This window comes from Salvelinus alpinus, chromosome 2 (genome assembly GCF_045679555.1).
Source record: "Salvelinus alpinus chromosome 2, SLU_Salpinus.1, whole genome shotgun sequence".
Lineage (NCBI taxonomy): Eukaryota > Metazoa > Chordata > Actinopteri > Salmoniformes > Salmonidae > Salvelinus > Salvelinus alpinus.
In genome coordinates, this window is record NC_092087.1 from 100,223,119 (window position 1) to 100,242,267 (window position 19,149).

Consider the following 19,149-nt stretch of genomic DNA (forward strand, 5'->3'; position numbering starts at 1 on the left):
CTAGGTGATTAACTACCACAACAACAACCAGTACTAGGTGATTAACTAACTACCACAACAACAACCAGTACTAGGTGATTAACTAACTACCACAACAACAACCAGTACTAGGTGATAAACTAACTACCACAACAACCAGTACTAGGTGATAAACTAACTACCAGCAACAACAACCAGTACTAGGTTATTAACTAACTACCACAACAACAACCAGTACTAGGTGATAAACTAACTACCACAACAACCAGTACTAGGTGATAAACTAACTACCACAACAACAACCAGTACTAGGTGATTAACTAACTACCACAACAACAACCAGTACTAGGTGATTAACTAACTACCACAACAACAACCAGTACTAGGTGATAAACTACCACAACAACAACCAGTACTAGGTGATTAACTAACTACCACAACAACAACCAGTACTAGGTGATTAACTAACTACCACAACAACAACCAGTACTAGGTGATTAACTAACTACCAGCAACAACAACCAGTACTAGGTGATTCACTAACTACCAGCAACAACAACCAGTACTAGGTGATTAACTAACTACCACAACAACAACCAGTACTAGGTGATTAACTAACTACCACAACAACAACCAGTACTAGGTGATTAACTAACTACCACAACAACAACCAGTACTAGGTGATTAACTACCACAACAACAACCAGTACTAGGTGATAAACTACCACAACAACAACCAGTACTAGGTGATAAACTACCACAACAACAACAACCAGTACTAGGTGATAAACTAACTACCACAACAACAACCAGTACTAGGTGATTAACTAACTACCACAACAACAACCAGTACTAGGTGATTAACTTACTACCACAACAACAACCAGTACTAGGTGATTAACTACCTACCACAACAACAACCAGTACTAGTGGTTAACTAACTACCAGCAACAACAACCAGTACTAGGTGATTAACTACCTACCACAACAACAACCAGTACTAGTGGTTAACTAACTACCAGCAACAACAACCAGTACTAGGTGATAAACTAACTACCAGCAACAACAACCAATACTAGGTGATTAACTAACTACCAGCAACAACAACCAGTACTAGGTGATTAACTAACTACCATAACAACAACCAGTACTAGGTGATTAACTAACTACCACAACAACAACCAGTACTAGGTGATTAACTAACTACCACAACACCAACCAGTACTAGGTGATTAACTAACTACCAGCAACAACAACCAGTACTAGGTGATTAACTAACTACCACAACAACAACCAGTACTAGGTGATTAACTAACTACCACAACAACAACCAGTACTAGGTGATTAACTAACTACCACAACAACAACCAGTACTAGGTGATAAACTAACTACCACAACAACAACCAGTACTAGGTGATTAACTAACTACCACAACAACAACCAGTACTAGGTGATTAACTAACTACCAGCAACAACAACCAGTACTAGGTGATTAACTAACTACCACAACAACAACCAGTACTAGGTGATTAACTAACTACCACAACAACAACCAGTACTAGGTGATAAACTAACTACCACAACAACCAGTACTAGGTGATAAACTAACTACCAGCAACAACAACCAGTACTAGGTTATTAACTAACTACCACAACAACAACCAGTACTAGGTGATAAACTAACTACCACAACAACCAGTACTAGGTGATAAACTAACTACCACAACAACAACCAGTACTAGGTGATTAACTAACTACCACAACAACAACCAGTACTAGGTGATTAACTAACTACCACAACAACAACCAGTACTAGGTGATAAACTAACTACCACAACAACCAGTACTAGGTGATTAACTAACTACCACAACAACAACCAGTACTAGGTGATTAACTAACTACCACAACAACAACCAGTACTAGGTGATTAACTAACTACCAGCAACAACAACCAGTACTAGGTGATTCACTAACTACCAGCAACAACAACCAGTACTAGGTGATTAACTAACTACCACAACAACAACCAGTACTAGGTGATTAACTAACTACCACAACAACAACCAGTACTAGGTGATTAACTAACTACCACAACAACAACCAGTACTAGGTGATTAACTACCACAACAGAAACCAGTACTAGGTGATAAACTACCACAACAACAACCAGTACTAGGTGATAAACTACCACAACAACAACAACCAGTACTAGGTGATAAACTAACTACCACAACAACAACCAGTACTAGGTGATTAACTAACTACCACAACAACAACCAGTACTAGGTGATTAACTAACTACCACAACAACAACCAGTACTAGGTGATTAACTAACTACCACAACAACAACCAGTACTAGGTGATAAACTAACTACCACAACAACCAGTACTAGGTGATTAACTAACTACCACAACAACAACCAGTACTAGGTGATTAACTAACTACCACAACAACAACCAGTACTAGGTGATTAACTAACTACCAGCAACAACAACCAGTACTAGGTGATTCACTAACTACCAGCAACAACAACCAGTACTAGGTGATAAACTAACTACCACAACAACAACCAGTACTAGGTGATTAACTAACTACCACAACAACAACCAGTACTAGGTGATTAACTAACTACCACAACAACAACCAGTACTAGGTGATTAACTACCACAACAACAACCAGTACTAGGTGATAAACTACCACAACAACAACCAGTACTAGGTGATAAACTACCACAACAACAACAACCAGTACTAGGTGATAAACTAACTACCACAACAACAACCAGTACTAGGTGATTAACTAACTACCACAACAACAACCAGTACTAGGTGATTAACTAACTACCACAACAACAACCAGTACTAGGTGATTAACTTACTACCACAACAACAACCAGTACTAGGTGATTAACTACCTACCACAACAACAACCAGTACTAGTGGTTAACTAACTACCAGCAACAACAACCAGTACTAGGTGATTAACTACCTACCACAACAACAACCAGTACTAGTGGTTAACTAACTACCAGCAACAACAACCAGTACTAGGTGATAAACTAACTACCAGCAACAACAACCAATACTAGGTGATTAACTAACTACCAGCAACAACAACCAGTACTAGGTGATTAACTAACTACCATAACAACAACCAGTACTAGGTGATTAACTAACTACCACAACAACAACCAGTACTAGTGGTTAACTAACTACCAGCAACAACAACCAGTACTAGGTGATTAACTAACTACCATAACAACAACCAGTACTAGGTGATTAACTAACTACCACAACAACAACCAGTACTAGTGGTTAACTAACTCCCAGCAACAACAACCAGTACTAGGTGATAAACTACCACAACAACAACCAGTACTAGGTGATTAACTAACTACCAGCAACAACAACCAGTACTAGGTGATTAACTAACTACCATAACAACAACCAGTACTAGGTGATTAACTAACTACCACAACAACAACCAGTACTAGGTGATTAACTACCACAACAACAACCAGTACTAGGTGATTAACTAACTAGCACAACAACATCCAGTACTAGGTGATTAACTAACTACCATAACAACAACCAGTACTAGGTGATTAACTAACTACCACAACAACAACCAGTACTAGGTGATTAACTAACTACCAGCAACAACAACCAGTACTAGGTGATTAACTAACTAGCACAACAACAACCAGTACTAGGTGATTAACTACCACAACAACAACCAGTACTAGGTGATTAACTAACTACCACAACAACAACCAGTACTAGGTGATTAACTAACTACCACAACAACAACCAGTACTAGGTGATAAACTACCACAACAACAACCAGTACTAGGTGATTAACTAACTACCACAACAACAACCAGTACTAGGTGATTAACTAACTACCAGCAACAACAACCAGTACTAGGTGATTAACTAACTACCACAACAACAACCAGTACTAGGTGATTAACTAACTACCACAACAACAACCAGTACTAGGTGATAAACTAACTACCACAACAACCAGTACTAGGTGATAAACTAACTACCAGCAACAACAACCAGTACTAGGTGATTAACTAACTACCACAACAACAACCAGTACTAGGTGATAAACTAACTACCAACAACAACCAGTACTAGGTGATAAACTAACTACCACAACAACAACCAGTACTAGGTGATTAACTAACTACCACAACAACAACCAGTACTAGGTGATTAACTAACTACCACAACAACAACCAGTACTAGGTGATTAACTAACTACCACAACAACCAGTACTAGGTGATTAACTAACTACCACAACAACAACCAGTACTAGGTGATTAACTAACTACCACAACAACAACCAGTACTAGGTGATTAACTAACTACCAGCAACAACAACCAGTACTAGGTGATTCACTAACTACCAGCAACAACAACCAGTACTAGGTGATTAACTAACTACCACAACAACAACCAGTACTAGGTGATTAACTAACTACCACAACAACAACCAGTACTAGGTGATTAACTAACTACCACAACAACAACCAGTACTAGGTGATTAACTACCACAACAACAACCAGTACTAGGTGATAAACTACCACAACAACAACCAGTACTAGGTGATAAACTACCACAACAACAACAACCAGTACTAGGTGATAAACTAACTACCACAACAACAACCAGTACTAGGTGATTAACTAACTACCACAACAACAACCAGTACTAGGTGATTAACTAACTACCACAACAACAACCAGTACTAGGTGATTAACTAACTACCACAACAACAACCAGTACTAGGTGATTAACTACCTACCACAACAACAACCAGTACTAGGTGATTAACTAACTACCAGCAACAACAACCAGTACTAGGTGATTAACTAACTACCACAACAACAACCAGTACTAGGTGATTAACTAACTACCAGCAACAACAACCAGTACTAGGTGATAAACTAACTACCAGCAACAACAACCAATACTAGGTGATTAACTAACTACCAGCAACAACAACCAGTACTAGGTGATTAACTAACTACCACAACAACAACCAGTACTAGGTGATTAACTAACTACCACAACAACAACCAGTACTAGGTGATTAACTAACTACCACAACACCAACCAGTACTAGGTGATTAACTAACTACCAGCAACAACAACCAGTACTAGGTGATTAACTAACTACCACAACAACAACCAGTACTAGGTGATTAACTAACTACCACAACAACAACCAGTACTAGGTGATTAACTAACTACCACAACAACAACCAGTACTAGGTGATAAACTAACTACCACAACAACAACCAGTACTAGGTGATTAACTAACTACCACAACAACAACCAGTACTAGGTGATTAACTAACTACCAGCAACAACAACCAGTACTAGGTGATTAACTAACTACCACAACAACAACCAGTACTAGGTGATTAACTAACTACCACAACAACAACCAGTACTAGGTGATAAACTAACTACCACAACAACCAGTACTAGGTGATAAACTAACTACCAGCAACAACAACCAGTACTAGGTTATTAACTAACTACCACAACAACAACCAGTACTAGGTGATAAACTAACTACCACAACAACCAGTACTAGGTGATAAACTAACTACCACAACAACAACCAGTACTAGGTGATTAACTAACTACCACAACAACAACCAGTACTAGGTGATTAACTAACTACCACAACAACAACCAGTACTAGGTGATAAACTAACTACCACAACAACCAGTACTAGGTGATTAACTAACTACCACAACAACAACCAGTACTAGGTGATTAACTAACTACCACAACAACAACCAGTACTAGGTGATTAACTAACTACCAGCAACAACAACCAGTACTAGGTGATTCACTAACTACCAGCAACAACAACCAGTACTAGGTGATTAACTAACTACCACAACAACAACCAGTACTAGGTGATTAACTAACTACCACAACAACAACCAGTACTAGGTGATTAACTAACTACCACAACAACAACCAGTACTAGGTGATTAACTACCACAACAACAACCAGTACTAGGTGATAAACTACCACAACAACAACCAGTACTAGGTGATAAACTACCACAACAACAACAACCAGTACTAGGTGATAAACTAACTACCACAACAACAACCAGTACTAGGTGATTAACTAACTACCACAACAACAACCAGTACTAGGTGATTAACTAACTACCACAACAACAACCAGTACTAGGTGATTAACTAACTACCACAACAACAACCAGTACTAGGTGATTAACTACCTACCACAACAACAACCAGTACTAGTGGTTAACTAACTACCAGCAACAACAACCAGTACTAGGTGATTAACTACCTACCACAACAACAACCAGTACTAGTGGTTAACTAACTACCAGCAACAACAACCAGTACTAGGTGATAAACTAACTACCAGCAACAACAACCAATACTAGGTGATTAACTAACTACCAGCAACAACAACCAGTACTAGGTGATTAACTAACTACCATAACAACAACCAGTACTAGGTGATTAACTAACTACCACAACAACAACCAGTACTAGTGGTTAACTAACTACCAGCAACAACAACCAGTACTAGGTGATTAACTAACTACCACAACAACAACCAGTACTAGGTGATAAACTAACTACCACAACAACAACCAGTACTAGGTGATTAACTAACTACCACAACAACAACCAGTACTAGGTGATTAACTAACTACCAGCAACAACAACCAGTACTAGGTGATTAACTAACTACCACAACAACAACCAGTACTAGGTGATTAACTAACTACCACAACAACAACCAGTACTAGGTGATAAACTAACTACCACAACAACCAGTACTAGGTGATAAACTAACTACCAGCAACAACAACCAGTACTAGGTTATTAACTAACTACCACAACAACAACCAGTACTAGGTGATAAACTAACTACCACAACAACCAGTACTAGGTGATAAACTAACTACCACAACAACAACCAGTACTAGGTGATTAACTAACTACCACAACAACAACCAGTACTAGGTGATTAACTAACTACCACAACAACAACCAGTACTAGGTGATTAACTAACTACCACAACAACAACCAGTACTAGGTGATTAACTAACTACCACAACAACAACCAGTACTAGGTGATTAACTAACTACCACAACAACAACCAGTACTAGGTGATTAACTAACTACCAGCAACAACAACCAGTACTAGGTGATTCACTAACTACCAGCAACAACAACCAGTACTAGGTGATTAACTAACTACCACAACAACAACCAGTACTAGGTGATTAACTAACTACCACAACAACAACCAGTACTAGGTGATTAACTAACTACCACAACAACAACCAGTACTAGGTGATTAACTACCACAACAACAACCAGTACTAGGTGATAAACTACCACAACAACAACCAGTACTAGGTGATAAACTACCACAACAACAACAACCAGTACTAGGTGATAAACTAACTACCACAACAACAACCAGTACTAGGTGATTAACTAACTACCACAACAACAACCAGTACTAGGTGATTAACTAACTACCACAACAACAACCAGTACTAGGTGATTAACTTACTACCACAACAACAACCAGTACTAGGTGATTAACTACCTACCACAACAACAACCAGTACTAGTGGTTAACTAACTACCAGCAACAACAACCAGTACTAGGTGATTAACTACCTACCACAACAACAACCAGTACTAGTGGTTAACTAACTACCAGCAACAACAACCAGTACTAGGTGATAAACTAACTACCAGCAACAACAACCAATACTAGGTGATTAACTAACTACCAGCAACAACAACCAGTACTAGGTGATTAACTAACTACCATAACAACAACCAGTACTAGGTGATTAACTAACTACCACAACAACAACCAGTACTAGTGGTTAACTAACTACCAGCAACAACAACCAGTACTAGGTGATTAACTAACTACCATAACAACAACCAGTACTAGGTGATTAACTAACTACCACAACAACAACCAGTACTAGTGGTTAACTAACTCCCAGCAACAACAACCAGTACTAGGTGATAAACTACCACAACAACAACCAGTACTAGGTGATTAACTAACTACCAGCAACAACAACCAGTACTAGGTGATTAACTAACTACCATAACAACAACCAGTACTAGGTGATTAACTAACTACCACAACAACAACCAGTACTAGGTGATTAACTACCACAACAACAACCAGTACTAGGTGATTAACTAACTAGCACAACAACAACCAGTACTAGGTGATTAACTAACTACCATAACAACAACCAGTACTAGGTGATTAACTAACTACCACAACAACAACCAGTACTAGGTGATTAACTAACTACCAGCAACAACAACCAGTACTAGGTGATTAACTAACTAGCACAACAACAACCAGTACTAGGTGATTAACTACCACAACAACAACCAGTACTAGGTGATTAACTAACTACCACAACAACAACCAGTACTAGGTGATTAACTAACTACCACAACAACAACCAGTACTAGGTGATTAACTAACTAGCACAACAACAACCAGTACTAGGTGATAAACTACCACAACAACAACCAGTACTAGGTGATTAACTAACTACCAGCAACAACAACCAGTACTAGGTGATTAACTAACTACCATAACAACAACCAGTACTAGGTGATTAACTAACTACCAGCAACAACAACCAGTACTAGGTGATTAACTAACTACCAGCAACAACAACCAGTACTAGGTGATTAACTAACTACCAGCAACAACAACCAGTACTAGGTGATTAACTAACTACCAGCAACAACAACCAGTACTAGGTGATTAACTAACTACCACAACAACAACCAGTACTAGGTGATTAACTACCACAACAACAACCAGTACTAGGTGATTAACTAACTACCACAACAACAACCAGTACTAGGTGATTAACTAACTACCAGCAACAACAACCAGTACTAGGTGATTAACTAACTACCACAACAACAACCAGTACTAGGTGATTAACTAACTACCAGCAACAACAACCAGTACTAGGTGATTAACTAACTACCAGCAACAACAACCAGTACTAGGTGATTAACTACCACAACAACAACCAGTACTAGGTGATTAACTAACTACCAGCAACAACAACCAGTACTAGGTGATTAACTAACTACCAGCAACAACAACCAGTACTAGGTGATTAACTAACTACCACAACAACAACCAGTACTAGGTGATTAACTAACTACCAGCAACAACAACCAGTACTAGGTGATTCACTAACTACCAGCAACAACAACCAGTACTAGGTGATAAACTACCACAACAACAACCAGTACTAGGTGATTCACTAACTACCAGCAACAACAACCAGTACTAGGTGATTAACTAACTACCAGCAACAACAACCAGTACTAGGTGATAAACTACCTACCACAACAACAACCACTACTAGTTGATTAACTAACTACCATAACAACAACCAGTACTAGGTGATTAACTAACTACCACAACAACAACCAGTACTAGGTGATTAACTAACTACCAGCAACAACAACCAGTACTAGGTGATTAACTAACTACCACAACAACAACCAGTACTAGGTGATTAACTACCACAACAACAACCAGTACTAGGTGATAAACTAACTACCACAACAACAACCAGTACTAGGTGATTAACTAACTACCACAACAACAACCAGTACTAGGTGATTAACTAACTACCACAACAACAACCAGTACTAGGTGATTAACTAACTACCAGCAACAACAACCAGTACTAGGTGATTAACTAACTACCAGCAACAACAACCAGTACTAGGTGATTAACTAACTACCACAACAACAACCAGTACTAGGTGATAAACTAACACAACAACAACCAGTACTAGGTGATTAACTACCACAACAACCAGTACTAGGTGATTAACTAACTACCACAACAACAACCAGTACTAGGTGATAAACTAACTACCACAACAACAACCAGTACTAGGTGATTAACTAACTACCAGCAACAACAACCAGTACTAGGTGATTAACTAACTACCACAACAACAACCAGTACTAGGTGATTAACTAACTACCACAACAACAACCAGTACTAGGTGATTAACTAACTACCACAACAACAACCAGTACTAGGTGATTAACTAACTACCAGCAACAACAACCAGTACTAGGTGATTAACTAACTACCAGCAACAACAACCAGTACTAGGTGATTAACTAACTACCATAACAACAACCAGTACTAGGTGATAAACTAACTACCACAACAACAACCAGTACTAGGTGATTAACTAACTACCAGCAACAACAACCAGTACTAGGTGATTAACTAACTACCACAACAACAACCAGTACTAGGTGAGTAACTAACTACCACAACAACAACCAGTACTAGGTGATTAACTAACTACCAGCAACAACAACCAGTACTAGGTGATAAACTAACTACCACAACAACAACCAGTACTAGGTGAGTAACTAACTACCACAACAACAACCAGTACTAGGTGATAAACTAACTACCAGCAACAACAACCAGTACTAGGTGATTAACTAACTACCACAACAACAACCAGTACTAGGTGATTAACTAACTACCACAACAACAACCAGTACTAGGTGATAAACTAACTACCAGCAACAACAACCAGTACTAGGTGATTAACTAACTACCAGCAACAACAACCAGTACTAGGTGATACACTAACTGCCACAACAACAACCAGTACTAGGTTATAAACTAACTACCAGCAACAACAACCAGTACTAGGTGATTAACTAACTACCAGCAACAACAACCAGTACTAGGTGATAAACTAACTACCACAACAACAACCAGTACTAGGTGATACACTAACTGCCACAACAACAACCAGTACTAGGTTATAAACTAACTACCAGCAACAACAACCAGTACTAGGTGATAAACTAACTACCACAACAACAACCAGTACTAGGTGATAAACTAACTACTACAACAACTAGTACTAGGTGATAAACTAACTACCACAACAACAACCAGTACTAGGTGATTAACTAACTACTACAACAACTAGTACTAGGTGATACACTAACTACCACAACAACAACCAGTACTAGGTTATAAACTAACTACCACAACAACAACCAGTACTAGGTGATAAACTAACTACCACAACAACAACCAGTACTAGGTTATAAACTAACTACCAGCAACAACAACCAGTACTAGGTGATTAACTAACTACCAGCAACAACAACCAGTACTAGGTGATAAACTAACTACCACAACAACAACCAGTACTAGGTGATAAACTAACTACCACAACAACAACCAGTACTAGGTGATAAACTAACTACCAGCAACAACAACCAGTACTAGGTGATTAACTAACTACCACAACAACAACCAGTACTAGGTGATAAACTAACTACCACAACAACAACCAGTACTAGGTTATAAACTAACTACCAGCAACAACAACCAGTACTAGGTGATTAACTAACTACCACAACAACAACCAGTACTAGGTGATAAACTAACTACCACAACAACAACCAGTACTAGGTGATTAACTAACTACCAGCAACAACAACCAGTACTAGGTGATTAACTACCTACCACAACAACAACCAGTACTAGGTGATTAACTAACTACCAGCAACAACAACCAGTACTAGGTGATTAACTAACTACCAGCAACAACAACCAGCACTAGGTGATAAACTAACTACCATAACAACAACCAGTACTAGGTGATTAACTACCACAACAACAACCAGTACTAGGTGATTAACTAACTACCAGCAACAACAACCAGTACTAGGTGATTAACTACCTACCACAACAACAACCAGTACTAGGTGATTAACTAACTACCAGCAACAACAACCAGTACTAGGTGATTAACTACCTACCACAACAACAACCAGTACTAGGTGATAAACTAACTACCACAACAACAACCAGTACTAGGTGATAAACTAACTACCAGCAACAACAACCAGTACTAGGTGATTAACTACCTACCACAACAACAACCAGTACTAGGTTATACACTAACTACCAGCAACAACAACCAGTACTAGGTGATTAACTACCACAACAACAACCAGTACTAGGTGATACACTAACTGCCACAACAACAACCAGTACTAGGTGATTAACTAACTACCAGCAACAACAACCAGTACTAGGTGATTAACTACCACAACAACAACCAGTACTAGGTTATAAACTAACTACCAGCAACAACAACCAGTACTAGGTGATTAACTAACTACCAGCAACAACAACCAGTACTAGGTGATACACTAACTACCACAACAACAACCAGTACTAGGTGATTAACTAACTACCACAACAACAACCAGTACTAGGTGATTAACTAACTACCACAACAACAACCAGTACTAGGTGATTAACTAACTACCACAACAACAACCAGTACTAGGTGATTAACTACCACAACAACAACCAGTACTAGGTGATTAACTACCTACCACAACAACAACCAGTACTAGGTGATAAACTAACTACCAGCAACAACAACCAGTACTAGGTGATTAACTAACTACCACAACAACAACCAGTACTAGGTGATAAACTAACTACCAGCAACAACAACCAGTACTAGGTGATTAACTAACTACCACAACAACAACCAGTACTAGGTGATTAACTAACTACCACAACAACAACCAGTACTAGGTGATTAACTAACTACCACAACAACAACCAGTACTAGGTGATTAACTAACTACCACAACAACAACCAGTACTAGGTGATTAACTACCACAACAACAACCAGTACTAGGTGATTAACTACCTACCACAACAACAACCAGTACTAGGTGATAAACTAACTACCAGCAACAACAACCAGTACTAGGTGATTAACTAACTACCACAACAACAACCAGTACTAGGTGATAAACTAACTACCAGCAACAACAACCAGTACTAGGTGATTAACTAACTACCACAACAACAACCAGTACTAGGTGATTAACTAACTACCACAACAACAACCAGTACTAGGTGATTAACTAACTACCAGCAACAACAACCAGTACTAGGTGATTAACTAACTACCACAACAACAACCAGTACTAGGTGATAAACTAACTACCAGCAACAACAACCAGTACTAGGTGATTAACTACCACAACAACAACCAGTACTAGGTGATAAACTAACTACCAGCAACAACAACCAGTACTAGGTGATTAACTAACTACCAGCAACAACAACCAGTACTAGGTGATTAACTAACTACCATAACAACAACCAGTACTAGGTGATTAACTACCACAACAACAACCAGTACTAGGTGATTAACTAACTACCACAACAACAACCAGTACTAGGTGATTAACTAACTACCACAACAACAACCAGTACTAGGTGATTAACTAACTACCACAACAACAACCAGTACTAGGTGATTAACTAACTACCACAACAACAACCAGTACTAGGTGATTAACTAACTACCACAACAACAACCAGTACTAGGTGATTAACAAACTACCACAACAACAACCAGTACTAGGTGATTAACTACCACAACAACAACCAGTACTAGGTGATTAACTACCTACCACAACAACAACCAGTACTAGGTGATAAACTAACTACCACAACAACAACCAGTACTAGGTGATTAACTAACTACCACAACAACAACCAGTACTAGGTGATTAACTAACTACCACAACAACAACCAGTACTAGGTGATAAACTAACTACCACAACAACAACCAGTACTAGGTGATTAACTACCACAACAACAACCAGTACTAGGTGATTAACTACCTACCACAACAACAACCAGTACTAGGTGATTAACTAACTACCACAACAACAACCAGTACTAGGTGAGTAACTAACTACCAGCAACAACAACCAGTACTAGGTGATTAACTAACTACCACAACAACAACCAGTACTAGGTGATAAACTAACTACCAGCAACAACAACCAGTACTAGGTGATAAACTAACTACCAGCAACAACAACCAGTACTAGGTGATTAACTAACTAGCACAACAACAACCAGTACTAGGTGATTAACTAACTACCACAACAACAACCAGTACTAGGTGATTAACTAACTACCAGCAACAACAACCAGTACTAGGTGAGTAACTAACTACCACAACAACAACCAGTACTAGGTGATTAACTAACTACCAGCAACAACAACCAGTACTAGGTGATTAACTAACTACCAGCAACAACAACCAGTACTAGGTGATTAACTAACTACCACAACAACAACCAATACTAGGTGATTAACTACCTACCACAACAACAACCAGTACTAGGTGATTAACTAACTACCACAACAACAACCAGTACTAGGTGATTAACTAACTACCACAACAACAACCAGTACTAGGTGATTAACTAACTACCACAACAACAACCAGTACTAGGTGATTAACTAACTACCAGCAACAACAACCAGTACTAGGTGATTAACTACCACAACAACAACCAGTACTAGGTGATTAACTAACTACCACAACAACAACCAGTACTAGGTGAGTAACTAACTACCAGCAACAACAACCAGTACTAGGTGATTAACTAACTACCACAACAACAACCAGTACTAGGTGATAAACTAACTACCAGCAACAACAACCAGTACTAGGTGATAAACTAACTACCAGCAACAACAACCAGTACTAGGTGATTAACTAACTAGCACAACAACAACCAGTACTAGGTGATTAACTAACTACCACAACAACAACCAGTACTAGGTGATTAACTAACTACCAGCAACAACAACCAGTACTAGGTGAGTAACTAACTACCACAACAACAACCAGTACTAGGTGATTAACTAACTACCAGCAACAACAACCAGTACTAGGTGATTAACTAACTACCAGCAACAACAACCAGTACTAGGTGATTAACTAACTACCACAACAACAACCAATACTAGGTGATTAACTACCTACCACAACAACAACCAGTACTAGGTGATTAACTAACTACCACAACAACAACCAGTACTAGGTGATTAACTAACTACCACAACAACAACCAGTACTAGGTGATTAACTAACTACCACAACAACAACCAGTACTAGGTGATTAACTAACTACCACAACAACAACCAGTACTAGGTGATAAACTACCACAACAACAACCAGTACTAGGTGATTAACTAACTACCACAACAACAACCAGTACTAGGTGATAAACTACCACAACAACAACCAGTACTAGGTGATTAACTAACTACCACAACAACAACCAGTACTAGGTGATAAACTACCACAACAACAACCAGTACTAGATGATAAACTAACTACCACAACAACAACCAGTACTAGGTGATTAACTAACTACCACAACAACAACCAGTACTAGGTGATTAACTACCTACCACAACAACAACCAGTACTAGGTGATTAACTAACTACCACAACAACAACCAGTACTAGGTGATTAACTAACTACCACAACAACAACCAGTACTAGGTGATTAACTACCACAACAACAACCAGTACTAGGTGATTAACTAACTACCAGCAACAACAACCAGTACTAGGTGATTAACTAACTACCAGCAACAACAACCAGTACTAGGTGATTCACTACCTACCACAACAACAACCAGTACTAGGTGATTAACTAACTACCACAACAACAACCAGTACTAGGTGATAAACTAACTACCAGCAACAACAACCAGTACTAGGTGATTAACTAACTACCAGCAACAACAACCAGTACTAGGTGATACACTAACTGCCACAACAACAACCAGTACTAGGTTATAAACTAACTACCAGCAACAACAACCAGTACTAGGTGATTAACTAACTACCAGCAACAACAACCAGTACTAGGTGATAAACTAACTACCACAACAACAACCAGTACTAGGTGATACACTAACTGCCACAACAACAACCAGTACTAGGTTATAAACTAACTACCAGCAACAACAACCAGTACTAGGTGATAAACTAACTACCACAACAACAACCAGTACTAGGTGATAAACTAACTACTACAACAACTAGTACTAGGTGATAAACTAACTACCACAACAACAACCAGTACTAGGTGATTAACTAACTACTACAACAACTAGTACTAGGTGATACACTAACTACCACAACAACAACCAGTACAAGGTTATAAACTAACTACCACAACAACAACCAGTACTAGGTGATAAACTAACTACCACAACAACAACCAGTACTAGGTTATAAACTAACTACCAGCAACAACAACCAGTACTAGGTGATTAACTAACTACCAGCAACAACAACCAGTACTAGGTGATAAACTAACTACCACAACAACAACCAGTACTAGGTGATAAACTAACTACCACAACAACAACCAGTACTAGGTTATAAACTAACTACCAGCAACAACAACCAGTACTAGGTGATTAACTAACTACCACAACAACAACCAGTACTAGGTGATAAACTAACTACCACAACAACAACCAGTACTAGGTGATAAACTAACTACCAGCAACAACAACCAGTACTAGGTGATTAACTAACTACCATAACAACAACCAGTACTAGGTGATTAACTACCACAACAACAACCAGTACTAGGTGATTAACTAACTACCAGCAACAACAACCAGTACTAGGTGATTAACTACCTACCACAACAACAACCAGTACTAGGTGATTAACTAACTACCAGCAACAACAACCAGTACTAGGTGATTAACTACCTACCACAACAACAACCAGTACTAGGTGATAAACTAACTACCACAACAACAACCAGTACTAGGTGATAAACTAACTACCAGCAACAACAACCAGTACTAGGTGATTAACTACCTACCACAACAACAACCAGTACTAGGTGATACACTAACTACCAGCAACAACAACCAGTACTAGGTGATTAACTACCACAACAACAACCAGTACTAGGTGATTACACTAACTGCCACAACAACAACCAGTACTAGGTGATTAACTAACTACCAGCAACAACAACCAGTACTAGGTGATAAACTAACTACCACAACAACAACCAGTACTAGGTGATACACTAACTACCAGCAACAACAACCAGTACTAGGTGATTAACTAACTACCAGCAACAACAACCAGTACTAGGTGATTAACTAACTACCACAACAACAACCAGTACTAGGTGATTAACTAACTACCACAACAACAACCAGTACTAGGTGATTAACTAACTACCACAACAACAACCAGTACTAGGTGATTAACTAACTACCACAACAACAACCAGTACTAGGTGATTAACTACCACAACAACAACCAGTACTAGGTGATTAACTACCTACCACAACAACAACCAGTACTAGGTGATAAACTAACTACCAGCAACAACAACCAGTACTAGGTGATTAACTAACTACCACAACAACAACCAGTACTAGGTGATAAACTAACTACCAGCAACAACAACCAGTACTAGGTGATTAACTAACTACCACAACAACAACCAGTACTAGGTGATTAACTAACTACCACAACAACAACCAGTACTAGGTGATTAACTAACTACCAGCAACAACAACCAGTACTAGGTGATTAACTAACTACCACAACAACAACCAGTACTAGGTGATAAACTAACTACCAGCAACAACAACCAGTACTAGGTGATTAACTACCACAACAACAACCAGTACTAGGTGATAAACTAACTACCAGCAACAACAACCAGTACTAGGTGATTAACTACCACAACAACAACCAGTACTAGGTGATTAACTAACTACCAGCAACAACAACCAGTACTAGGTGATTAACTAACTACCATAACAACAACCAGTACTAGGTGATTAACTACCACAACAACAACCAGTACTAGGTGATTAACTAACTACCACAACAACAACCAGTACTAGGTGATTAACTAACTACCACAACAACAACCAGTACTAGGTGATTAACTAACTACCACAACAACAACCAGTACTAGGTGATTAACTAACTACCACAACAACAACCAGTACTAGGTGATTAACTAACTACCACAACAACAACCAGTACTAGGTGATTAACAAACTACCACAACAACAACCAGTACTAGGTGATTAACTACCACAACAACAACCAGTACTAGGTGATTAACTACCTACCACAACAACAACCAGTACTAGGTGATAAACTAACTACCACAACAACAACCAGTACTAGGTGATTAACTAACTACCACAACAACAACCAGTACTAGGTGATTAACTAACTACCACAACAACAACCAGTACTAGGTGATAAACTAACTACCACAACAACAACCAGTACTAGGTGATTAACTACCACAACAACAACCAGTACTAGGTGATTAACTACCTACCACAACAACCAGTACTAGGTGATTAACTAACTACCACAACAACAACCAGTACTAGGTGAGTTAACTAACTACCAGCAACAACAACCAGTACTAGGTGATTAACTACCTACCACAACAACAACCAGTACTAGGTGGTAAACTAACTACCAGCAACAACAACCAGTACTAGGTGATAAACTAACTACCAGCAGCAACAACCAGTACTAGGTGATTAACTAACTACCAGCAACAACAACCAGTACTAGGTGATTAACTAACTACCACAACAACAACCAGTACTAGGTGATTAACTAACTACCAGCAACAACAACCAGTACTAGGTGAGTAACTAACTACCACAACAACAACCAGTACTAGGTGATTAACTAACTACCAGCAACAACAACCAGTACTAGGTGATTAACTAACTACCAGCAACAACAACCAGTACTAGGTGATTAACTAACTACCACAACAACAACCAGTACTAGGTGGTTAACTAACCCACCAGACAACAACAACCAGTACTAGGTGATTAACTAACTACCAGCAACAACAACCAGTACTAGGTGATTAACTAACTACCATCAACAACAACCAGTACTAGGTGATTAACTAACTACCACAACAACAACCAGTACTAGGTGATTAACTAACTACCAGCAACAACAACCAGTACTAGGTGATTAACTACCACAACAACAACCAGTACTAGGTGATTAACTAACTACCACAACAACAACCAGTACTAGGTGAGTAACTAACTACCAGCAACAACAACCAGTACTAGGTGATTAACTAACTACCACAACAACAACCAGT

General features: G+C 38.6%; 1 protein-coding gene across 1 annotated transcript in view; it reads right to left on the minus strand.

Annotated features, from left to right (window-relative positions):
- Positions 1 to 19,149, minus strand: part of mslnb (mesothelin b) — a gene marked incomplete in the record, with an annotated part of 183,184 nt that overhangs the window by 41,420 nt on the left and 122,615 nt on the right.